A 27,290-nucleotide genomic window follows, 5' to 3' on the forward strand; every position below is an offset into this window, starting at 1 on the left:
CTAACCCCTTAAGATGCAGATAATGACTGTCCTGCAATCGTTCTAACTGCTGCTCTTGTTTCTTCAAGGAGTGGTGGCTCCCAATAACACAATGAAACAAATGACTGTTATTATGATGGGTTTCAGGATGTATCCCATTATCCCTTGTCCCAGGCTTCTAAACCAGCTTCCAATCTTACCAAATCCCTTGCCAATTTGTTCCCAAATGCCATCTGCAGCCACATCACGCAAATCTTGATGTATCTCTGAAATATTACTGATATATTTTTGTATATCCCGACTATTTTCGGGAATATACGTGCAGCACTGTACATCTTTCAATAAATTACAGACTCCTCCGACTTTTGCTAATAGGACGTCTAGAGCAAGACGATTTTGAAGAACCATACCCCTTAACGAGACCATCTCCCTATCAATGGGTAACAATATTTGGGCTGTATTCACAGAGAGTTTATCCACTATTGTTGCCAGTTTTCTAATTTTCACATCGTTCAAGCTCACACCCACACTTGGTATCATAGCTCCAAACACATCCCCAACAATTTTTCCAGCACTTGCACCACGTTTTCCTCGGTGAACACCTTTTCCCTCAAAGGGCCATAGATCAAAATTTTAGGAAATACTACTGCTAAGTAGCATGTACCATACCAATTCTTGGGCAATTTCACATAAGCACTTTTTCCACACACAAAATACACATTTGGTACTATGGTTAATGTATCCAATAACGCCTTTCTTATTGCCTCCTCTATTAAGAAAATGTGTTCACAATCACTCTCACCCACAAATATTTTGTCATAATAAGTGGACGGGTGTCTAATGCATAACTTTCCTTTTTGCTGAAAGTCTAAAGCTATTGGGCCAGAACCTCCCTTTGTCTTATGATCTAATTCTTCCTGTGTCCACCCATGGGATAACTTTATGCTTTAGGACCGGTCTAAATAAGGTCTGTCTATGTTGATCTCTATCTGATCCATAAATTTCTTTTCAATGTCAGGCAACATGCAAGTCAAATTGTGTCTATGAGCTTATGATGTATCTAAAGTAATAGTAGGCACAAAACACATAGACATCCTCTCTACCTCCTTATAGTACTCATAATTATTCATGTACTTCAGGACTGGAACTTCTGAGAGTACCACATCATAATTGGAGAAATAGTACTCAAAATGGGCCTTACTATAAAACATGCTCAACAACACACTACAGGTGATGCCATAGGTCAAAGGTAAGTGATGATATTGGATGCCCTCTTCTACTGATTCTGGTAATTGCATACACAAATAACAATCTTTAGCTTCCATTGCATCCCCATATTCATACAACAATCGAGCATATGCAATCAGCGTAAAATCTCCTTTTGACAAATCTACATGTAGCATCTGACTAGTTTCTCTAATCATATCTCTATCCTTGGCAGATGCACCATCTCATACGTCTGCGGTAGATGAGGTAGATGTCACTTCATTCTTTTCAGCATTGTGAGACCCAACCAGAAATGTAACAATCACCACAGCTATGACAATAAGCACCACACCGATAAGGGTACCAATAATGCATTTCTGCTTGCGTCCGGACTCCATTTCGAATCACTTTTTTGATTTGAAACTTAACTGAATTCAACAAAGTCTCTGTTCTTCTTTACTTTGCTTATTTTGGTTATGTACAATGTCTTTATTTTCCTTTTTCCAATGGATTTTTGCAATGTTCAGTTCAACAATACTAAACCCATTGAAGATACGTAGTCAGCCCTATTCCTCAACTCTTCTTTCTATTAAAAGGATCAAAAAGCGTAACCCACTCACCCTTGGTGGATCGGTAACTGTCAGAGTCAAGATTCTGAAGGCATCAACTCCAGGGTTTATTAACTGAATGTCAATTGTCAGAGTGCTTTCTCCGTGACTCACTGTACCAGTCCCCAACCTCCTGGATCTCTCCGGTCTCTGCATTGGCAGCCAAATATGTCCACTCAGGAGATGCTTACTTTCGAGATGGTGATCTCTCCCTTCTGGATCGTCTTAGACCGTCCGGTCTTTCTTTGGTTTCACTTTGAACGGATCCAGATGTTTCAGGAAACGGAGCAAGATTTTTCTCAGATGCAAGCCTTATATTCAACCTTTCCTTCTTTGTTGGCCACTTTGTTGGCCACTTTGCTGCTGCGTCATCTGCTCTCCTCTCTTCCTCTCTTCCTCTTGATCTGATCCTTCTGCACCACGCTGTTCACTCTGCTCTGGTTCAAAGTTCACCCCCACAATGTTGTCTATCTCTGAGTCTGTATTCTCATCAGAAGCTGTTTGATTTATTCTTTCCTGTTTAGTTGATTGTTCAAGAGTTCTCAAAATCTGACTTGTTCTTTCTGTTGCACTCTCGATGCATTTCGGGGAACAAGAACAGTCGTGTCCTCAGCAGGTTCTGGGACTCTGCGAGTATGTGAAGCATGGATCCAGTTTGGCAATCCTCCACACTTCACCGCTATACTTTATTTTGAAAGTTTTATAGAGCGAAAACTAGATCCTTACGGATATCAGAGCGCTTTACACACAAATGGGATAAGAAGACAAAGGAATAACAATTAAACAGGTCATTTTGTGCAAAGAAGAGTAAATGGTTAACAATAGAGTAAAGGCAAGGTAGCAACGGTGCATAGGTGGTCTGGCTGGACATAGTCATGAAAGGAAATATAATGAGTCACAAGATTTCTTTAGTCTATGTTCATGTGAATTTAGCTAAGAGGAGCGATTTTACTTCTTTTTTGAAGGATGCCGTGGATGAGATAAGTCTGATTTCTGGAGGGAGGGCATTCCAGATACTGGGAGGCATCCCTGAGAAGGAGCGTTTATATGTTTTTTTCTTGTGGAATCTTTGAGGTTTCAAAAGAAGATTTTCTGTGCTTCTTGTGGCTCTTGAGCCACCCAAGATTGTCAGTTTCTGAGCGAGGTAACTGGGCGAGTTGTGGTGTATAGCATTGTGTGTCATGCATGCAATTTTCAGGTGTATTCTAGCTTCGTATGGCAGCCAGTTCAAGGATTTTAGGTCAGGAGAGATGTGTGAGTGTTGTTTTGAGCCAGTGATGAGTCTCGCTGCAGCATTAATAGAGGACCTTAGGGGTGCGGTTGTCCATATGAGGAGGCCACAGAGGGCGACACTTCCATAATCTACTCGAAGGATAACTAGGGCAAGGACTGCAGTCCTGAAGTCATTGGCTGGGAGTAAGGATTTCAGCTTCCTCAATGTGTTGATTTGGAAATTAGCTCTCTTCGTTGCATTGCTGATATGATGCTGCATATGGAGATTGCAGTCGAGGGTTATGCCTAAGGATTTTGCTGAGTCTACAATGGTAGGTTGAATGTTGAATGCAGTGAGATGATTAAGCCAAGCCTGAGTGATGGGGACTTTAGTGGGAGGTGCTATTAGGAGGAATTCATTTTTTAGAGCGTTAAGTTTGAGATGATTTTCTGCCAGCCAAGTCTGTGTGTTCCTAAGCGTTGCATTGAGTAGTTTGATGTCTTCAGGGGTGTGTATTTTAAGGTAGAGTTGGGTATTGTCTGCGTACATGTGAAATTGCACATTAGATGCTTGAAACAGTGCTGTGAGTGGTTCCATACTAGATTGAACAATGTTGGGGATAGGGAGGATCCTTGTGGGACACCTAGTGTTACAGGAACGGGTGTGGACATAGTATTGTTAATCTTGAATTTCTGAGTCCGGTTATGCAGAAAGGAGGTAAACCACTTGAGTACTGTCCCTGATAGACCCATTCTAAGATTCAGCAGGTCGAGAAAGTTCTCGTGTTTGACCGTCTCAAAGGCTGATGAGAGGTCGAGTAGGATGAGGAGGCAAGTACCGTTCTGATCAAGAATAGGAAGAGCCTCATCAATTATCTGTGTCATGGCTGATTCCGTACTGTGGCCTGCTCCGAAGCCTGATTGGTGTGAGTTGAGGAGGTCAAAGTGCTCGATGTGTTTTGTCAGTTGGAGGTCTACATATTTTTCTAGAAATGTGGCCAAGGTAGGGATATTGGAGATAGGGCAATAGTTGTTAGGATCGGTGGCGTCTGCTGTGGGTTTCTTTAGTATGGGTGATACTTGCCCCACTTTGAGGGAGTCTGGGATGCATCCTTGATGAAGTGAGCTATTAATGATTTTGGTCCAGAGCGGGAGAAGCAATGGGATAAAGTCCTTTACAGCGTTTGCGGGTAGAGGATCAGTGAGGTGATAGGAGGGCTTCAGTGTGTTGAGTATCTTGCCTATAGTTTCTTCCAAGTAAGTTTCGAAGGATGACCATGTAGCCTTGTTTTTTTAGATCAAGGGGCGTTTTGCTGTGGGGGCTAGAGTATAGGCTTAGAATGATCAGTTAGGAGATCTTTCCTGATGTTGTCTGTCTTTAGATTAAAAAAAGTAGAGAAGTATTCACAGGTTGGTAGTGTGCTAGAAGTGTTTTGTAGTTGTTGAGGTTCATCCTTGGATTGAGTTTTGATTAACTCGAACAGTTTTTTCGGCCGGTTTCTTGCTTGGTCAAGTTGGTGGCTAAAGAAATCTGCTTTCGAGCATTTGATTTTTCTAAAGTAAGTGTTTCTTTTTTCTTTAGTGTTTTGAGGTGCATAGCCGAAGGGACTGATCTCCAATTGCGTTCGCCAGTCTCATAGCTCGTCTGTCTTCATTAAGCAGCCCATCATACCATGGTTTAGAGTTTTTAGAGGAAACTCTCTTTAACTGAAGGGGGCAACCTCATTGATAATAGAGGTCATCGACTTGAGGTAGTGGTCGGTGAGAACCTGTACGTCAGAGGTGCCGGTAGGGGGTAGGAGGAGATTGTAGCTGGGAGAAGGTAATGAGTTAGGATTGAGTTTCTTCAGGTCTCTCTTCCAGACCTTTGGTTTGGTGGATTGAACCGGGTTAGATTTCACATTTTCATTGATAAAGAATGTGATAATGTGGTGGTCAGACCAGTCACAGGGTTGGATTGACTCGAGTTGGATGGAGTTGTCTTTGAAAATGATTAGATCCAGGATAGAGCCTTTATCTTGAGTAGGGCTGTTGCAAATTTGGTTGAGGTCTAGAACGCTGATGAAGTTTTTGAGATTATTGACCACAGAGTCGTTCCATTGGAGGTTGAAATCAACAAGGAATATTTGTGTGTGTTGTCGTCCAGAGTTCGTTGTGATTATGCCCATGAGGTGTTCAGTAAAGGTGAGGTTGTCCCCTGGTGGGTGGTAGATAATATGTAGGGAGCAGACAGGATTACCTTCACTGTTGATGTCGAGGCAGAAGTGTTCACAGGAGGAGAATATAGGGGATATGGCTCTAGGTACTGAGAGGTTGCTCCAGTGAATACATGTGATTCCACCCCCTGCCTTGCCATTCCTATCCAGTATGATGATGTGGTAATTAGAGGGGTACTAGAATGTCAATGAGTGGCGAGGAAGATTCTGTTAACCAGGTTTCGGTGAGTATGGTCAGGTCTAGGTCAAGTGCGGTAATGAGGTCAGCAATGTCTGATGCATGTCTAGGGGCTGATCTACAGTTCAGGAGTGTGCATTCAAGCCGGGGAGTTTGACTTTTTAAAGATTATTGGCAACAATACCTCTATCGTTTTGTGTGGAGGGCCTGTGGGGGTTGGGGTGGATAGTAGGGATGGGAATGTGTGTGGGGGCTATGTGGGTCGTGAGAGCGAGATCATAAGAATGCAGGAGGGAGCAAATGTCATACCCCGAAAGTGGATTGATGCTTCGCAGAGGACGGGTGGCAGAATTACGGGAGGAAATTGAGGTCCAGTAAGGACGATTGTGTTTGTATGAAAGTGGAGGATGGGTGGTGGGCTTGTTGGGTGAAAGGGTTCTGGGTGTGTTGGGTGCCTGGGTTGATTCGAGATCAACTCTTTGAAAGTATGAAGTTCGTCTTTAATTTGGAAAAGAGTGGACATAATCTTGTCCAAAGTGTTGTTTGGAACGGTAGTGGTGGTAGACCGAGGTATGAGTTGAGGAGGTTTGGCTCGGTTCGGTTTGAAATCTGATGAAGACGAAGGAGGAGAAGGGGGGGTGATGAGTAGAGGGTTGGGCACATCATTGGCATGGATTGGTTGGTGGTGGGAGAAGAGGTGTGTCCAGGAGTGTAATATGCTCTGGTGTATGAATTGGTGGAAACGTATGAGCGGGTGTAGCGGGTGTAGCGGGTGTGATTAGGAGAGTTGTAATTGCAGCTAACTGGGTAGTGGGTGTGTTTGGTAGGAGAAGGGGAATGGGAGGAGTAATAGGGAGTAATAGGGGGTAGGATATGTTCTAAAGGTGGGTTAGAGGGTGGTGGGACGATCATTGAGTGGTTGTGGTGGGGTGTTGACTGGGATGGGGGGGTTCAGAGTTCGAGGTGACCAAGTGGAATAAGGAAGGTGCAGGGGAAGAGAGAGTTAAGGTGGGAGGGCTGTTAGAGGGGGAGTGACCTCTGATTGGAACCGGTGGGGGAACAACTTCTGAAGTGGGTGCGTGGGTGGCTTCAGTACTGGGTTGGGGGAGGAAGAAGGTGTTGTTGTTAGGCAGGGCGGAGGTAGGGGGAAGGATGGTGATGGAGGAGGAGGGACCAGAGGTGGGGGGCTATAGTCATTGCGGGGGACCTAACAGATTGGGTATGGCTTGGAATTATGTGAGGGTTAGGTGAAGAGAGGGGACGTGTGTTGGAGGGTAGGGTAGAAAGGTTGAGGGAGGTGTAAGGCTCAGAGCTCCTTGAAGGCAGGGGGTAGGGGGTGGGAGGGTGTCATAAGGGTGTCATAAGGGGTAGGAGTTGTAGTGTCTTGGGGTCTAGGGGTGTGGGCCAGTTGGGTGGAAGTAGGTTGATTAGATACATGCTCTTTAATAATAGGGAAGATGTTATCAAATAGGTTTAGACTACGGTCCGGATTGGACTGAATGAGAATAGTTCATTTGTTGTAAATGGTGATGGTTGCTGTCACTTGGAAGAGTAGTGATGGTGCAGTGTAGATCATTAGACCATGTGCGGATTTCCTCGTGGAGGAAATCGCGAGTAAGGCTAAGAAGGCTTTCCTCCATTGAGCTCTACGTTTAGTGTAGAAAATGATATCGGTGGTCGTGATCCCATTGTGTAGTGAGAAATATGGGTCAGCAAAAGGCGTTTCTGGGTGAGATTTTAAAAAGTTATGTTTGAAGCGTTTGGCAGATTTTTTAGTGAGTTTTGGGGGGTAAATGATTTTGTAGGTGTGAGTGCCTGTGAGTTCCATGCTGTGAGCTTTGGTGTAGGTGAGGGGAGTGTGTTGTGGTGTAAGCTAGAGAGTCATAGCTGGTTGGGGTCAGTGTTGAGTCAGGGCTAATGTAATAGGGATGTGGAAGTGGTTGAGTCAGTCTAAAATACGGGAATTTTAAATACCAGCAGGGATAGGTTGAGCCACAAATGGGGGGAATGCACTGAGGTTCTGATCTAATGTGTTCAGGAGGTGAGGTCGGTAGCCGAAGAAGCTGAAGAAACTATGATTTAGGGAATAGTCTAAAATGGCCAACTCCTTAGGAGAGCTAAAGAATGGCTATGTAGTCCTCTGTTTGTTTCAATGAATTATGAGATAGATTGTTGTCCTGTTTCACTTTCTATCCTGGGGCTGAGGAGATAAGTCCTGTTTCAATTTGAATGATTAGGTCATCAGGAAGAGGAGTCAAGTCCTGTTTCAGTTTTGATGATCACAGGTCCAAAAACATAACTATTACCCGGGCTTAGTAACGGTCAGTTGTTGGGGAAGGCAATTTGCCAATGTAGTTTATGACCCAGCCATTTTGTGCCACTGCCATCGTCGAAAATGCTTAGTTATATGATAAAGAGATGTTCAAGATAAAGAGAGGTAGTAAATAAATCTAAAGGTACCTTTGTGTAGAGCACTGTGTGACGTCTCAGGAGTCGGTTGAAATGAATAAAGCTAAAGTTGCAGGTTACATGATGTGTCCCATTGGAAGTAGAGGGAAGTAGAGGGAAGTGCTGCTGCAGAGACTGGGTGCTGTGTGCCACAGATCTATGGGCTGTAATCCAGTGGTAATATCAGACTAATATGGCCGACTCCTTATGCAAGATCCTCATAGACCTCTGTGCAGTCCTCTTTCTTTTTCCATTGACCATGAGGGACCCAGAATAGTCCTCTTTTGATGACCATCAAACTATGAAGGATTGTGGTCCTACTTCAGTTGTTTTGATTTGGGACAAAAGGTTGTTATTTGTCCCTCTAAGGAATGACCTGTGGCTGGAGATGGTCCCCTTTTCCTTTTTATTCAAGCGAGCAGCCATTTTGTGTGTATATTGACCAAAAGCCACTGTCCTCATAAAAAGCGCAAAGAGCAACAGGACAAAAGAACAGACTAAAAATAGCTACTAAGTAAAAATAGAAATAAACAGAAATGAACAAAAAGGAACCAACAATGCAACCATGATGTTGTCCCTATTGTCGCAACTAGTACAGACCAATTGGGCCACTAGCTAAATCCAGGCCACCCCCTTGGTGACTGAGGGCCATGTGCCTGAGGTGCCATGGACGCTGTCAGCAGATACTTGTGCAGCGAAACTTCCGGGAAAAGTATCCAAAAACAGCTGCACTATCTGCGTTGTTGTGGAGGTGGGGCAGAGATGCGACTTCCCTCACCTAGCCACAGAGAGTCAATTGGCCCGACGTGGCCCCTGGATCTACAATCGGCTGGCGATCCAGCGCGTGTGGCAATCCTGATGTGGGGGAGCTAGGGGATCCCGCCGCCTCCCAGAACTCCCGCCGCCACTTCCTCGGGTTTCCAGTGCTTGCTGCTGCTGTGGGAAGGAGATCAAGCAGCCTCCACGAACTCCGGCCGCCTCTTCATCGGGACATCAGTGTTTGCTGATGTGGGGGAAACTGGGGGATCCTGCCACCTCCACAAACTACTGCTGCCTCTTCCTCGAGTCTCTGGTGCTCGCTGCTACTGCGCGCAGGAAACTCAGCAGCCTCCCCGAACTCCGCCACAGCGAGATCCAGACGCCTTGTCCTAAGGTCTCTGGTGCTAGCTGCTGCCTTGGGAAAGCGATCAGGGAGCCTCGTCCTAGGGTCGCCGGGGGCAGCTAGGGATGATTCATGTCCAGCAAGCCTCCCCCTCCTCAGTCCACGGATAAGCTCTCTGAACTTTGGAGAACCTCAAAGGCTAGACTTCAAAGGTCAGCGAACTTCGGTGGTAGTGCAAGCATAATCCTATGCAGGCGACGATGGGCTGCGACGCGACCAGGAGGACTTGATCAGCTCCACAACGTATAGCCCCGCAGATGGAGACCAGACGCTCGTCCAGTTAGAACTCCATGTCCAGGTAAGTGATGATATTTTGCCAGGTCCTCGTGCAAATAGCTTTTTATGAAGCACAAAGTAATCCTGTTACTCTTGATAGTACAGATCAGTTCGGTGACTGCCATTGACCGGGATATTCCAAAAAGGGATCCCAAGCGCTTGGAGCTCCTACAGAGAGCTCCTGCCAGTCGGCCATCTGTTACCACTTGTGACCAGAAGCGCCTGATATGGTCCTCGCCAGCGAGCATCAAGGCAGCTCTTCCTCACGTGCTTTCGGACAAGCACCCAATCACCAGGGATAAGATCATGCAGCAGGTCTCCCGAGGTGGATGCAGACACAGCCTCGACCTGGTGGGAAACAGAATTAACCACATCAGCCAGTCCCTTACAATAATCATTAGCCAAATCATCTGTGATCATTACAGTAGCTGGCACCATAGGCAGTCGCATAGCTCTTCCCATCAATATTTCGTGGGGAGACAGCCGTGTCCTCCTATCAGGATCACTACGTAGACTCATTAACACTAATGGCAATACATCTGGCCATTTCAATGAAGTTAACAAACACACCTTTGACACCCACTTCTTGATTTTGCCGTTTATCTGTTCCACAAGACAAGAATCCTCAGGCCTGTAGCTACAATGCAGTCTCTGATCAATTTTCAAAGCTGTACACAATAATTTCATGATTTCATTATGGAAGGGTGTTCCTCTATCTGGCTCCACCGAGGTCGGAAATCCAAACTGCGGTATTGGTTCCCTTAAGAGCAGTTTTGCCACTGTGAGACTGTCACAATGTCTAGTTGGTTATGCCTCAACCCAACGTGAAAATATACACACCACCACCAAAACATTTCTCAGCCTATTGCATCTCGGCATCTCAATAAAGTCCAATTGTCTCCTATTGAAAGGACCTCCTGTTCTTCCAATGTGACTCATCGCAACCACAGTTTTTTTCCCCACATTCATTTGTTGACATGTAACACACCTGTGGCAGACTGCTTCAGCATGCACACAAAATCAGGGGTTTAAACCACTTTTGGCTAAAGACTCACACCATGGCATCTCTTCCAAGATGAACTGCTCTGTGAATCTGCCTTGCCATTGGGCTCAATAAACAGTTAGGTAACACTGCCTTTTCATCTGTCGATACCCAAATGCCATCTACTCTCTTTTCACATCCTGCTCTAGACCTCATTCTGCAGCCGCTTAACCTCATCCCATGTATCGGCCACAGCTAACAACATTCTGAGCTCTGTCTCATCTGTGCTTTCTCCTACATACTCCATTGAAAACTCAAACATGTAGTGCACAAAAAGGAGCTACTTTATCAGCATAGTTCTTACCGTTGGTGACAAAATCTTCTCCCTTCCCATGGGCTGCAAATTTAACTACAGCTAATGCTTTGGGTCTCTGTAAGGCTGCCAGTAATTGACGCACATATTCTCCATTTCGAGTAGGGGATCCTGATGATGTTAAAATCCCCTTTGAGACCATAACTATCCAAAATCATGAACCACTCCAAACTCATATTGGCTGTCCGTATAGATAGTCACTCGAACTCCATCTGCGATGGTACAGGAACGTATCAGAGTGATAATTTTGGCCACCTGAGCAGAATTTACTCTGTTCAAAGGCAGCTTCGACCCCCCCCCCCCCAAATGGTGCAAACAGCAAAAGCTGCTCTCAAACACCCTTCATTGTCTCTTAGGCATAAACCATCAACAAAAAGGATCAAATCAGATTCGGGCAACGGTTAATTGACAATATCAGGCCTGGGTTTGGTAGATAGTTCAGTAACATCCGGAAAGTCATGCTCTTCGCAATCTTCTCCTTTCTCTTTTGGTAGAGGCAACAATGTAGCAGGGTTCAAAGTAGTACAGCGTTTTAGTGTAAAATTTTCAGAAGTCAAAATATCTTGCTTGTACTTTGTAAGTCTGTTATTTATTAAATGCTGTGTCTTTGTCCTTGTCATTGACAGTTCTACTGAATGTGGCACATAAACAATAAGCGGGAGACCCATTACTATGCTTTCACATCTCTCACTGCTGACACATGTTGCAGCAACGGATTTGAGACATTCGGGTAATGCAGAAGCTACAGGAACTAATGTAGCAGAAAAATAAGCCATTTGTCTACGGGTACCTCCATGTGTCTGTACAAGGACCGCTAATGCACATCCTTCTTTCTCACAGCAGAAGAGCGCAAAAGATTTGTTGTAATCTGGTATTCCCAGAGTTGGAGCGCAACATAGGCTCTCTCTCAGCTCATGGAACGCTCTCAAGCAGTCATCATCCCATGGTACAGGATCACTAATGTCCTTTCGAGTTAACCTCAAAGGTGGCTTTGCTTGCAACGAAAAATTTAGGATCCACTGTCGACAATAGATGACCATCCCCAAAAACATGCGGACTTCTTTCTGTGTTTTCGGAGTTCCCATTTGCAGAATCGTCTCTATGCGATCTGGTGACACCCTTTGTTTTCCTTTTTCAATTTGGTGACCTAGTGTCGAACAGTACCTTAAACTTGTGCCTCTATGGGAGCAGAAGGGTCGAACCAACTACAAGATGAATTTTTCCCAACTCCCACGCCCTACTGTGCACCATTAAATCTCTGTCAGCAGTAGGGAGGGGGAAAGGGGAATGTGAGAAAACAGAGAGACTGCCACAGCGGTGCTTACGGAGCTCTTCCTAACCAATCTCCCTGCACCTGTAATGAAGAAGTTCAAGATTACTCAAAATCCACTTAACATGCAATACAAGAGCTATCAGGCTACTCTATGACTCTATACTTGTTTTATACTGTGGTCTATCGTCTCTCAGGTATAGCTGTTTAATGAGTAGAATTTTGTTTGAACTATCACTAGCCATTCTTCTTTCAGTTAGGAGTTCCTGATGGTGCTGATGGTTCTGCAACTGCTTAATGTTGGTAAGTACAAATTTATATCTATATTTCCACATACCTGCAAATTGCAGTTTGAACAGCTTGTTGTAGAAGTCTTGTAAGGCTAATGAAATGAAGTCTCTCAGCTCTAAAAGGCACAAGGCTGGCAATGTCTGTAGCACAAGAGTTCTTGCAGTTAATGTACGTGAAGCCAATATCTCTGTATGAACAGTCAGCTTCACTAATCAGAGAATCTGGAAGCTACTAACTGCTAAAAGTGAATTTCAAGGAGAATGCAGTCTTAATAAAAAATGTACAGCTTCCAAAACACTGTCCTGACTCACCAGGTAAACTCTCCAAATTGATATCAAGGAAAATAATGAGAAAAAGGCCGACTACAGAGAGTGACGAGAAACAGCCGCTTTCAAGTCCGCAATGCAAATACCTGAAGTGCATGAAGGAAGGCAGAGGACCGCTATACTGACCTCAGGGCTTCATGAACAAGACTGGGATACCAAGAAAGTGCGAGAGGAAATTCCCTTGCGATGAAAATCCAATCAGCTACAGGAGAAATGAGAACACACAGCTGTTCTCTGAACAAACGACGGTTGAAGTGCAATGTGCTACAGGTGCACAAGCACATCAACCGGCTGTTCTGAGAATCAGGCGAAACACTAGGATGCCTACTGAGTGAATCAGAACACCATGTTGGAAAACATTGCTAAGAACAACCCACGATCTAAAAGCTTGCAGAGTTCAATCTTTTAGCGACCAACTGACTCCAACGTCCTACAACCTGCCTGCTACAGTATGTTTTCATAGAACTAGGAACAACTGAGCACCGTTTAGGTCTGGCAATGGATTTATCAATCCTGACAGTGCCCCCCACCAAGAACCCTCCTCTTCTTTCCTTTGGCTTCAGTGGATGAGTCTTATGGAATTCTATAACCAACCTGGGGGCATTAACATTCGAACTGGGTTCCCAGAACCTTTCTTCAGGACCAAAACCTTTCCAATCAATCAAGTAGAACAATCTACCCCTTTTAATATTGGAATCTAGTATTCTTTTCACCTCAAATTCTTCCTCAGAGTTCACTAGAATAGGAGCTGGTGGAGTTACCTTCCTTAGATTTGGGGGATTTCTTTTGATCAGTGAAACATGAAAAACTGGGTGTAGCTTCCAACACTTGGGAAGTTTGACCCTAAAACAAACAGGATTCACAATTTTTTCCAAAATATAAGGACCTACAAATCTGGGCTGGAATTTTTCAATTGCATGTTCTGAGTGGAATTCCGAACCTGATCTCCAGGTTCAAAAGCCTGTTCTTTGTGGGAGTGCTCTGCCCTTGATAAGTTCTCAGTAGCTGCTCGATAGGCCCACTGTAACCCCTGCATTACTTTTTCCGCAGCAGGAACTTCACTCTCAATTTAGTCAATTAACATGTTTGGGTGCCTGCCTGAATTCAAAATGATAGGGAAATAACCAGTGGATGAGTGAATTGAATTATTATATGCAAATTCTGCAGTCCAAAGTAAAGCTGGCCAATCACCCTCCTGATCCATAAGGTAATGACGCAAGCACTGCTCCAAATCCTGGTTCACCCTTTCCGTCTGTCCATCAGTCTCTGGAAGGAAACTGGTCGACAAACGGGAATCTACTCCCAGACTCATAAAAAATGATCTCCAAAAATCAGATACAAACTGTGATTCCCTATCGGAAACCACTACCTAAGGAATGTCATACAATTTCACTATATGCTGTGTGAACAAGGAGGCTAACTGAGTTGCAGTGGGAATGGCCGCAAATTGAATGAAATGACTCATCTTAGAAAAGTGATTCACCACCTCCTAAATAGTGGAAAACCCTTTACTAGAAGGCAATTCTATGATGAAATCCATAGAGACTGTATGCCAAGGATATGGAGCTATTGGCAGAGGCAATAAAAGTCCCTGTGGTGCCTGTCTAATGACCTTTCCCTTCACACACTTCTCGCAAGACACCACATACTGCCTCACCTGAGGTTCCATGCCTGACCACCAAAATGATGTTTTCAACAATTGCAAGGGCTTCTTCACCCCTTTGTGACCTGCAAGTGGGTTATCATGAAACAACTGGATGGCTTCTTGTTGCAAATTGTGATCAGGAACATGCAACATTCTTTGGAAGTAAGGTTTTCCTTGCTTAAGTTCTCGATCTGGACCTTTCCAAAATCCACTTGTGAATTTCTGCTGGTGACACACTACCCTTGAGTTTGTCTTCCAGTTCTAGGTACAAAATCATTCCTACAATATTTTCTTGTGGGATTATATGACCTTCTTTTTGAACTTCTTGTTCTTCTCCAGTGTGCAAACGGGATAAAGCATCTGCCTTACCATTTACTGAGCCAGGCTTACAGGTCAAAACAAAGTTATAGTCGGCAAAGAAAAATTACCACCTTAATTGTCGTGGAGTGAGTGTTCTGGTTGATTTGAGGAATTGTAAATTCCAATGATCTGTAAAGACAGTGATCTCATGCTTGGCCCCAACAAATAGTGTACCCACTCTTGCAATGCATCCTTTACAGCTAACAATTCTTTGTCAGCTATGGAGTAGTTGACCTCACCCGCTGTTAACTTACGGGAGCGAAATGCCACTGGATGCAACTGGCCAGTATCCTTACCCCTTTGGGAGAGAATTCCTCCAATGGCCAAATTGGAAGTATCAGCCTCAACATAAAAAGTTTCCTCCAGATTCGGATGAGCCAATACTGGGGCCATGATGAAGTTGTTCTTTAGTAGTTGGAAAGCATTCTCAATTTCTTCATCCCAGATAAACTTTACCTTCTTTTTCAACAAGCGAGTGATGGGACTAGCCTTCTCAGAGAATTTCGGAATTAATCGCCTGTAGAAATTTGCAGATCCCAAAAATCTTTGTATCTCTTTGACAGAGCAAGTAGCCAGCCAGTCTTTAATCACTCCAAATTTGGAGCCATCCATCGGCACACCTTCTGAGGAAAGGATGAAACCCAAAAACTCCACTTGACTGGAATGAAATAAACATTTCTCTAATTTCACATACAATTGATTCTCTAACAAGCGTTCCAGGATTGCTCGAACATGTGAAACATGCTCTTCCAAATTTGCAGAGAAGATCACGATGTCATCAATGTAAACTACTGTGAAGCGATCCAAACATTCTCGCAAAATATTATTAACAACATTCTGAAAGGTGGCAGGAGCATTACACAGGCCGAATAGCGTGACCTGTTATACGAACAGACCAAATCGAGTTTGGAAAGCGTTCTTCCACTCATCTCCCTTAGCCATGCAGAGCAGATGGTAAGCCCCTCTTAAATCCAACTTCTTATAAATGTGGGCATCCTTGACCTGATCCAGAAGTTCCGATATCAAGGGTAAAGGGTATTGATTTGTCTTAGTGTGTTGGTTCAGAGCTTGATAGTCAATGCAGGTTCTTAATTTTCTATCTTTTTTAGGAATAACGAACAATGGGGAAGAAACTGGAGACTGGGAAGGGTGAATGAAACCATCAGCTAAATATCTATCCAGATACTATTTTAGATGTTTATTTTTAACTTCTGACAAGGCATAAATTTGACTGCAAGGTCACAATGCACCAGGTTCTAGGTCTATTTTGCAGTCATATTCCCGATGGGGAGGCACTTTCTCAGCTTCCTTCTCATCAAAAGCAGCCATTAAATCCTTGTAATCCTCTGGAATCTCCACTGCACAAATCATTTGTCCCTGATCTGCCAGGAGAACCGATGAAGACTGCATTGTGCTCACAGCTCGAGAGTCCTAGCAATGTTTAAGACAATACTTAGAATCCAAATCAATGGTTCTTTTTGCCCAATCTATCTTCGGGTTATGTTCGGTCAACCATGGTAGGCCCAAAATCAATTTAAACTCCGGGGCATCAATGAGACTAAAGCTCAAAATACTCAAATGTCTCCTTGGTCCAACCAGTGTTATTTCTTCTCTGTCTTAGGTGATTGAACCAGAAAATAAATTGGTGCCATCTACAGTACAAACCGGTTTTTCCTTCTGAACAAAATAGATTCCTAGGGTCTTTGCAAATTTGATATTGCAAACATTTTCGGTGGCCCCTGAGTCCACCACGACCGAAACCTCATCCACCTCTGCTCTTCGAAACCTTGTCAAGCTGGAAAATTTGAGATGAAGTGCTGCAGATTGCAATGTATTCCCTAAAAACTGGGAACATCAGCACCCACCAGAGCAACTCCATCTACTGGTGGGGCCTGTCTTTTACCCAAGTATTACTTTTGGGTCTCTTAGGGCATTCTTTTATGAAATGACCCGCGCCTCCACAATACTTACATAGTTTCCCACTTCTTCTCTTCTCACTTTCTTCTTTGGTTAGAGGTCCCTGCACTGTACTAATCTGCATGGGTTCCTCACCAGACACCACTTCACTGGATTTAGTTGGTTGTGTCCTAGAGCAATCAAAAGGGGGGGGGTAAATGTCGAATCTCCTTTAAACGCTCACTTCTTCTCTCAAACTGTCTCTGATCAATTTGAAGAACCTGATCAATTTATTCAGACAACTCTGTGGGTCTCTTGGGAATTTGGGCTAGGCCATCCTTCAACTCATCCGTTAACCCTGTGCAGAAAATGGCAGCTCTCTCAGCCTCTGGACAATTTGTTTTCACTATTAGCTTGTTAAATTGTGTGAGGCCACCAATTTTCGATTTTCCTGTTTTAGATCTTACAGTTCATTGTCTGCAGTTTGTGAAACAGCTCTCAGTTCAAAAATATCCACACACTACAATTTGAATTACTCCAAGTTATACAGGATTGGGTCATTGGTGTTCACTAAAGGCATGAACCAAGCAGCGGCATCTCCACTCAGGTACGACAGTATGAAAGATACCTTGGATTGGTCTTCCTTAAAGATTATAGGTCTACACAGAAAATATAAGAAACACTGCATAAAGAAAACCTGTGCCTTATGTGGGTCCCCATGAAACCTTTCTGGAGGGGCCAAGGGAATGGTTGGTGAGATGGATAACTTGGGATATTAACTCTATGGCTGAAAGAGAAGCGGAAAAAGACTGGGACTTGGGTTCACTAGTACTAGAACTGGTACCTTCAGCGAATTCCTCAAACCTCTGACAAAGATAACGGGCCTCCTGACTAGATTTCCTAACCTCTTCCATAATCTCACTCAATTGCTTCTGTAACCCTTCTAGAACCAATGCCAAAGCCTTGACATCAATTCCTTCGGTCATTCTGCTCCAGTGCAAGAATAGATGGCACTTCATTCTGTCGAACAGTACCTTAAACATGTGCCTCTATGGGAGCAGAAGGGCCAAATTAACTTCAAGATGCATTTTTCCAAACTCCCACACCCCACTGCGCACCAGTAAATCTCTGCCCACAGTAAAGAGGGGGAAAAGGGAATTAAAGAAACAGAGAGGCTGCCACAGAGGTGGTTGCAGGGCTCTTCCTAACCGGCCTCCCTGCACCTGTAATGAAGAAGTACAAGATTACTCAAAATCCACTGAACATGCAATACAAGAGCTATCAGGCTACTCTATGACTCTATACCTGTTTTAAACTTTGATCTAGCTTTTCTCAGGTATAGCTGTTTAACGAGTAGCATTTTGTTTGAACTGTCACTAGCAATACTTCTTTCGATTAGGAGTTTCTGATGACGCTGATGGTTCTGCACTGCTGAGTGTTGTTAAGTACAAATATGTATATATATTTCCACATACATGCAAATTTCAGTTTGAATTGCTTGTTGTAGAAGTCTTGCAAGGCTAGTGAAATGAAGTCTCTCAGCTCTAAAAGGCTGGCAGTGTCTGTAGCGCAAGAGTTCTTGCAGTTAATGTGCGCAAAGTCAATGTCTCTTTATGAACAGTCAGCCTCACTAATCAGAGAATCTGGAAGCTACTAACTGCTAAAAGTGAATTTCAAGTAGAATGCAGTCTTAATAGAAAATGTACAGCTTCCAAAACAGTGTCCTGGCTCACCAGGTGAACTCTCCAAATACATATCAAGGAAAATAATGAGAAAAAGGCAGACTGCAGAGAGTGATGAGGAACAGCCACTCTCAAGTCCACAGAGCAAATACCTGAAGTCTACGAAGGAAAGCAGAGCACCGCTACACTGACCTCAGAGCTTCATGAACAAGACTGGGATGCCAAGAAAGTGCGAACAGAAATACCCATGCGATGAAAATCTAGTCAGCAACGGGAGAAACAAGAATACGCAGCTTTTTGCTGAACAAACGACGGTTGAAGTGCAACATGCTTTAGGTGAGCGAGCACATCAACGGGCCGTTCCGAGAATCAGGCGAAACATTAGAATGCCTACGGTGTGAATCAGAACACCATGTTGGAATACATGGCTGAGAACAACCCGTATCTAAAAGCTTGCAGAGTTTAATCTTTTAGGGACCAACTGACTCCAACTTCCTACAACCTGCCTGCTACCCTATGTTTTCATAGAACTAGGAACAACTGAACACCATTTAGATCTGGCAATGGATTTATCAATCCTGACACCTAGATACTGCACTTCTGTTTGACAATACTGAAGTTTGTTTGGAGACACCTTGTGTCCATTCTCTGCCAAATGGTTGAGCAAAGCCACTGTATCGATCCTGCAAGTATCCTCTGTCTCTGATGTGACCAAAAGGTTGTCAATGTACTGTACCAAGACTGAGTTTTGGGACATCAACAGGCCTTCAAGATTCTTTTTCAAACACTGGCTAAAGATAGAGGGACTGTCTGTATACCCTTGAGGGATCCTACACCATGTTAACATATGGTCGTCCAGCAGTTCAGCAGCAGCAGCAGCCCTACCTTGTCACCGCCACCGCCAGGAGTCACCGGACGCCACCAGCAGCGCCGCCGCCCCGGGACTACAATTCCTGGCAGCCTCAGCGGCGGCGTGCTCTACCGACGCCACACTAGCGCCAGGAGGCGCATTTAACAAGCGCAGCGCCCGGCAGAGTGGGGGATCAGTTTAGCAGCAGCAGCAGCCCTACCTTGTCTCCGCCACCGCCAGGAGTCACCGAAGGCCACCAGCAGCGCCGCTGCCCCGGGACTACAATTCCCGGCAGCCTCAGCGGCGGCGCGCTCTACCGACTCGCCCCAGCACCAGGAGGTGCATTTAACACGCGCAGCGCCCCGCTTCGCGGGATGCGCGTGAGACGAGCCGGGCAAAGCCCTCTCCAACATCTACCATTTACAATTAAGGTTAGTGAGAGGCTGCTTATACCTGCTTGTGACTTTATTCGCCATTTGTTAAATTTCCTTTGATAACATGTCTGCCTCTCCATTTACTGGCGGGGACACCCGAAAATCTACCGGAGGATCACTTATGGGCAATTTGGATACCTTTCTTGTAAGAGTGTCCACAGCTTTAGCCCGGGATATTGAATTAACGGAAAAAAGACTATCCCTGGACATTGCTTTTGACAAAAGATCTTCAATGGGCGGTTTAGCTGAAGCCCGGTCTCCAGAACTACAACAAATTAACACCCATGTCCCGATATTATCTCCAGGGGAGTGAGAGAGGAACCAGTCTTTAGAGTCGGCTGGGCCCTTGATACGCCAGCCAGTCCACCCCACCACTTTGACAGACAAGAGATTGGACAAAAATTCCGGTTCCTTGCCAGGGTCTATGCGTTCTCCCAATATTAAGACCAGGTCAGCTAGTACTGCTAAGGCGGGGCTGTCCCAACAATCACAGGGTCAGACAAATAAACGGAAACACACTGGTGCACAAGCACATACATCTGGGAAGAAGTCAAAAACTGGGAAAGTAACTCTGCCTAATAATTCCCTGATCCAAAGTCCACCTCTTACCTCTGTAGGCACACAACTAGTCAACGAAGGAGATATTCTTCAATCACTTGATGGAGACAAAGCACGAAGTGAGATGGGACCATCATTTTGGGCAAAGTTGTAACGCCTCCTTAAGAAGGCCTGCATCCCACTATGTGATAGATTGGACTCAATTGAAACTAGACTTGTGTGCCTTAAACTGTCATTTGCATCTTCACAGGCTAGGGAGGGAAAGCGAGCCACTGGGCCAGCTAGCAAGCGATCAGGTGACCCAGGGCCAATTGAACCTGTAGTAGACGCTGACTCTAATGTAGTGTGTAAAGAGAGTGACAGTGGTAACCTGATTGGTTCCCAGGTACATTGCCTTGTACCTGCCCCCATTAACCCGATAATGGCAGAGCGATCCATAGATAAAGATAGGACACAGCAAAGAGAGACTAGAAGGTCTGTAACCCACCAGCAAGTTCTCCACAAAAACCCCCCTGCCCAAAGTGCTGATAGTCTTCCGCCCTTAGAACTCCCCCCAGAGTCATCCCCTTATGTGGTGGTTTTGACGGGGGTTCCTCCACTAAGACAGGGCATGGGGGAACCGTACATGGAATTAAAGAATAAGTGTATTTTCTAGCTCAACAACAATCGTCCATTACCATCCCATCTATGTGTAGAAATCCTCTCTGCCAGAAGAGTGGATTAGGTGGGAAAAAAGCCAAAGTCTGTGGTGGGGACTGCATAGTTATCAACTTTAGGGATATGAGGGCTGTCAAATATATCTGTGACTGGCCCCAAAGGGAATCAGTATCTGTAATCTACTCATTACCCTTGTCCTATTTCTATGTGACAGCACATTCTTGGTGTGGGGAAACATTGCCAAATGGGGGGCTAAAGAAATGGTGTGCTCCAGAGAACATAATGTTATCTAATAGGTTTGATGGGCTATCTGGCCTGGAAGACTGCGACTGACAGCAAGCACATGATCGCGATCGAAGGGCCAGTAAAACAGTTCATAATGAGGGTGACGAAGTTAAGAGCATAGATACATCAGTTAGAACAGATGTAAATACTGAGTCTCATGTACAAACCTGTAGAATTATGAGCTGGAATATAGCCGGACTGAGAAGTAAATGCAGAGACATGATCTGACTGAGGGAGATAAAGTCATTTGACACATTGGCATTCCAAGAAACTTGGGATAGACAAAATAATTTTAATATAGATGGGTACTCGCACTTTTGCATTCCTGCTAAACAGGGTCCGGTAGGCAGAGCTAAAGGAGGTTTAGCATTATTTTTTACCCCTGAATTTGATTGGCTCACTAAAACAGCTTGATGTGGGTTGTCATAGCTGCTTGGCAGTTGAGTTATCACTGCCACAAACAGCAAAGTTGTTATTTGTGAATTTTTATAATTCATTTGAGAGTGATTTTTTAACTCGCTTAGAGGATTTTTTAGCTTCATATAGATCTAAATATCCGAGTTCCGAGGTCATTCTGATGGGTGACTTTAATATTCACCGATGCGGTTCACCCGCATTTTGAACACACTAAGCAAGGGGAGGCCCTGGAGAGCCTTCTGGCCACAACAAATCTTTTCGTATCTGGGTGTGCGCTAGGAGGCCCGAGGGCTCCTACTTTCAAAGGAAAGGATTCGGACACAGTTATAGATTACATATTTATGTCAGGTCTAGTTTTGACCAGAGTGCTAATATATAAGGTGGGGACCTCTGCTTTCACTCTCACGAAGCCGAGGCCTATTGCATTGTCAATGCTTGTTATAAACAGTGTGTGTGCCATACTCTACATACGCTATATATTTCCGCCTTTTTCTACATTTTTTGTGTTTTTGGATGTTTATACGGTAGGTCGTTGCAGGAGTTATACATCTTTCCCCTCTGTTTTGTGTGAATGAGTGCTAGACAACACCCACTCAGAATTCAGAAAAAAACAGAGCACTGAAACAGCACTAATCACAGCAACCGATGACATTCGAACCATCCTGGACTGAGGGGAAATAGCGACTCTCATCATGATCGTTCTCTCTGCGGATTTTGACATTGTCTCCCACATCCCCTCATCAGAAGGCTTCATAAGATTAGAATACAAGGATCCACACTGAAATGGGCCTGCTCTCTCTTCATCTAAAGGGTCAGGTTCAGGTTCCCACCATTCACCTCAGAGAACAAGAACCTGATATGTAGAGTTCCACAGGGCTGCTCCCTCAGCCCCAGCTTATGCAACATATACATTATATCACTTGCCAACATCCTCTGCTCACAGGACATCGAGGTCATCTCCTACATAAAAGACAACCAACTTATCCTCTGCCTGACGGACAAGACCACCAACACCAGAACTATCTTCAACAACTGCATGACTAGGGTAGCAGTTTGAATGCAAACCAAGTACCTAAAGCTTAAATCCAACAAAACTGTAGTGCTGTTCTTCTGCAACAATTTCTCCACATGGGACTCAGCCTGGAGGCCAGCAGAGCTTTTCACATCATATGCATGTTGGTAAAGATCTTCAAATGGCTGCCACAGAAAACCAGACTGACTGTTAATATGCACTCATCACCAGCAAACCAGACTATGGCAACACTATCTACCCCGGAATGTCCAAACAACTCCTGCACAGAATCCAGATCATCCAGAATGCGGCAGCAAGACTCGTACTCAACCTTCATGACACACCTACATCACACCACACCTCACAAAGCTTCACCGGCTCCCTATTCACAAGTGTGGCCAATTCAAATTCCTCACACACATACAAAGCCCTGCACAACACCGGACCAGAATACCTAAACCACCACATATACTTTCAGCAACTCACCAGACATCTACGCTTTGCCTAATTCCCACTCGCACACACTCTCCGTATTAGCAAAAGCGGAGCAGGAGGTCGCTCTTTTTCCTCCATCACACCCACATTATGGAACGACTTCCCTCAACACAGTAGGCCTCCTCTCCACTGCTTGAATTCCACGAGAAGCTGAAGACCTGGCTCTTTGATTAACCCATGAAGCCCACAAGAAGTATGCTCTACAAAACTACATAAAGTAGCATAAGGTAACGTAACATAGCATAACATAGCATAACATAACAGAACATATCATTGCATAGGGTAGCATAAAATAACATTATTTCCAGTGAGAGGAGCACCCAAAAAAAGCTGTCTATCTCAGAGAGCAAAGCCAGGAGCTACCAGTGCTGATAGGTTGTCCCCTCGTTACTCTGAGCAGTTCCTGTGTGAATTATACCAATACTTTCACAAGACCATATAACACTGTGCTGCCCAGCACAAACACTATATCTGAGGAATAGCCAGACAATAGTATTTAAAAGAGAAACAAGCCAATGCAGTTTTGAAATCCTAGGATATGATTTCACATTCCTTGTCAAGAAAACACTTATAAAAATGGGATCCAATCCACCCCACTTGGTTCCAGTCTCAAATTCCACTCCACCAAAGAAGGGGGTGTTACTTCGAGATCCCCAAAAATGCAGTGGAATGAGGGCTGAAATGTGCCTGACAACCAGTTACCTGAAGTTTGCAGTTTCAGCTGGGGAGCTGTGTATGCCTAGGCCTAAAGTGTCTAGAAGCCTGCCTGCAAGGAGATGGAAGGAGAGTTCTTTGCCCTACAGGAAGAGGGGTTGTCCAGGAAGAGAAGCCCAGCATGTTACCAGCTGGAGAAGCACCCTGAGAAAGATAACTATGACAGACAGCTACAGTGACAGGTACTGTTATGGGGATCACTGATCTCTCTGAGTAGTTTCTTTGTGAACTGCACTTACATTTATGTGACCAAGTGCTAACATGTTGCCTGGTAATATCTGCTATTGGCCTGAATGACTGGTGATGCCGCTGCTGTCACTGGGAAGAGGAATCATTTCACCGCCAAAGCGAAATGCCCTGATCGGCCTAGAGGCTGCTACTACTGAAGGCAAAACATCCTGGTTGAGTCTGACTGGAGGCTGTAACTGGCAAACCTCAGCACCTTTGTTCACCCGGCCAGGGACACCAGTCCTACTGAAGATAAGTGTCTGTGCAGCCCTGGTGCATTGACTTCAATCAGAGGTCCCTGGTCTAACAAGGTCAAAACTGTGGCCCCCACGGAAGTTAACCCACTTCGCTAAAGTCAGTTATACAAACTGCACCTGCTGCCTTGCTAGAACTACAACACCAATCAACAGGTAAAAGCTGGCAGAGGCTTAGCTAGTGGTCCTTTTGGGGGTGGTGGAGATGAGCAAGCCATCTGTCAACTACCATACACCCCAAGAACAAGTCGTCGGTGGACTGCCACCACCCCAGGAGAAAGTAATCTGTGAACCGCCCGCCCCCCCTGCCCTAATCTGCACCAGGCGGCAAACTCTCAAGGATCGCCCCGGGCAGCAATAGATTTAGCTATGCCACTGAAAGCAGGGCCTAGCCAGCAACTAGCATGGGAGACTAGAACCTGCCGAAGACTTATTGCCTGAGTGAATGCAAAGGGTGAAAGAAAAGAGCTGAGCAACTTATCAGTAGGGGTTTGTGAAGTAATTTGCACCTGAACCTGTGCCTAATTAATCAATTTCTATGTCCAGAGTATATTGGGGACTGTAGTTATGGAATCTCTCTAATAGTGGGGAGAGATAATTCAGGAAAGGGGGTGTAGCACCTTACTGAGAATCGTAACATGTTACAACTATGTAATTGCATGTCATTAGAACTGTGTAGTATTTAGTTCTGCTTTGAGAGTACAGTACTTCACTTTTCACAAAAGATAGGCACAGAACTGGAGAATATGTTGTTGTGTCCAGTGGATGACCATTGAGTTCTGAGCTCTTTTCCCTCATACTATCTCCATGAGAAGCCTTGGATTGATCTTCCTTGCTATCCCGGGAGTTATGGGTTGTACTTGGACAATTTGCAGAGCCTTAGAAGCATAGACCACATCTCTTGTCTGTCAAGTATTCTTACAAATGGTATCTGACAAAAGGGAATTCATTTTTTAATGTCTGTTCAACTTTACTGAATGCTGCTCACCTTCTCTGAAGGCTTTCTCAGCTTCCCTGAATACATGCACATCTTCAGCAAAGGAACTTCCACCTAAAAAAAGAAGCATTCATCATTGATGACCCTTTCACCATTATTAAAGAGACTTCCACCTTCACTGAAAGTTATTTCACCTTACCGAAAACCCTCCCATTTTTACTAAAGACCTATCCACCTTCATTGGAGACCTATTTACCGTTAAAATGATCCAATCATCTGCACTTGAGGGCTCTTCACCTCCATCGATTTCATATCTATATTCACTGAAGAATCCGAAAAACTTCACCGAGTGCAGAAAACCGGGTGGAACTGAGAACCAAATGAAGCCCCAGTAAAAATGCTGAAAGTAATGCTATGCCTGCGGTTTTATGTCTCTCTCTCTCTCGCTCTCTCTCTCTCTGTCTATCCCCCCTCCCCCTTTTCATTTCCAATTTTCTACTCCTTTTGCCATCGTTATACCTGCTGGAGAGTGTTTTGAAGGCCTAGCCTAGCGCTTGGGCCTTTAAAAGATGACCTCTGATAGCATCAGCCCATGCAGGGGGATGCCTGATGAGTCAAATTGCCAGTCCTGTCAACAGGAAACTAATGAGGTCATTCCACATTCAATGAAGGTCTGTATACCTTCACTGAAGGCTCTTACACCTTCACTGAAGACACATTCAATTTCATTAAAACGTGATCAACCTTCATTCAAGATGTGTCCTCCTTCACTGAAGCACCATTAACTTTCTCTAAAAACCAAGTTCTGGCCACGCTCACTGAAGACCCTGCCACCTTCTATGAAAATTCGCCTATTCCCAAACAAGGCCTTTCTAACTTCAATGAAGACCTGTCTGCCTTTACCTGAGGGTCGTACTACATCGTACTACATCACTGAAGGCCCTTTCACCTAAGGAGCATCCATCTTCACTGAGGACATTTCAAATTTACTGAATACCCTCACCTTCAGTGAATTTCAATCTACCTTCACGGAATCAACTTCATCCTGTGCTCTCTCTGCTCTCCTGAGCCCTTATTAGAAATAGGGCACCCTTTTCTTGTTTGCTCCACATCGCACATTTAAATATATGCGCTGTACAAACAGGGTTACCCTATTACAGAAAATGTGTTACCTTCAGGACAGCTGAGAACTTGTGCTGTCTTGGGGGCATGGAATTCAAGTGGAATACGAAGCGGCTGTTTACAAGCTGCTCAGTGTTTTTCTGTACAGGCAGCAACCTGCCTACAATTTGAGGAGGAATTAGAGCTCCCTTTTGCAAGTGAGTACTGTGAGTGCACCTGCCTGCAGGGGGATATTTGGGTGTGAGTCTGTTAGAACTGGCACCTTGGCGTGGGTTTCCCTACCATTTTTTGCTATTACCTCATGTTATTTTAATGGAGTTAGATGCTTTGGGCACTGTGCCACTGCTGTCCAGTGCCACAGTGCAAGTGCTCCATATTTTAAATTAATGTATGGGTTAGTGATTCCATGATTAGCTGATTTGGTTAATCTGTCAGACCCTAGAACAGTACACCAGGAGTGCCCAGGGCTTGTAAACCAAATGCTACTGATGGGCTTGCAGCACTGATTTTGTCACCCACAGAAGCAGCCTTGTAAAATGTGTCTTAGCCTGCCATTGCAGAGCCTGTGAGAAGTCTGGGACTGCCATGCTGACTGGGCAAGTGCACCCACATGCCAGTCCCTAAACCTTCCCTTCACTTCATATCAGGCACCCCTATGGTAGACTCAAGGGCAGGGTGCATTGTAAGTATAAGGTAGGACATGCCCTGATGTGTGTGGCATTTCTTAATAGTGAATTACAGCCATTTTCGTTTTTAACTACTGCAAGGCTACCTATTCCCCTTTGGCCAGAATGGGCAGTTTGATTATTGCATCTCATAATCTTAACAGACTCAGGGAAAATGGAAGAAATTCGAGTTTAGTATACCTGAACTCAGATTGATAAAATACATCTTTTAGTGAAGTTGATATTAACATTCTGTTTTCGAAAATACCACTTTTAGAAAGTAGATTTTTCTTGTCTAACTATCCAAGCCTGCCTCAGCTAGGTTATGTATTCCTTGTCTGGAGTTTGAGTGTCAGATGCTGGGGGATTCCCGGAGACAGGATGAGTTATCCCATTAGTGAATAGAGAGATTTGCATCTACATGGGAGGGAGGAGTTGCACCTGGGGCCTGAATAGGGCTGTGCCTTCCCTCCACAATGCTGGGTCCACCTGTGGTGCGTCTGATGTCTCTGCCCTGCACTGTGAAAGGAAAGAAGGAGTCATGTCAACAGA

This window comes from Lissotriton vulgaris, chromosome 1_1 (assembly GCF_964263255.1).
Source record: "Lissotriton vulgaris chromosome 1_1, aLisVul1.2, whole genome shotgun sequence".
Lineage (NCBI taxonomy): Eukaryota > Metazoa > Chordata > Amphibia > Caudata > Salamandridae > Lissotriton > Lissotriton vulgaris.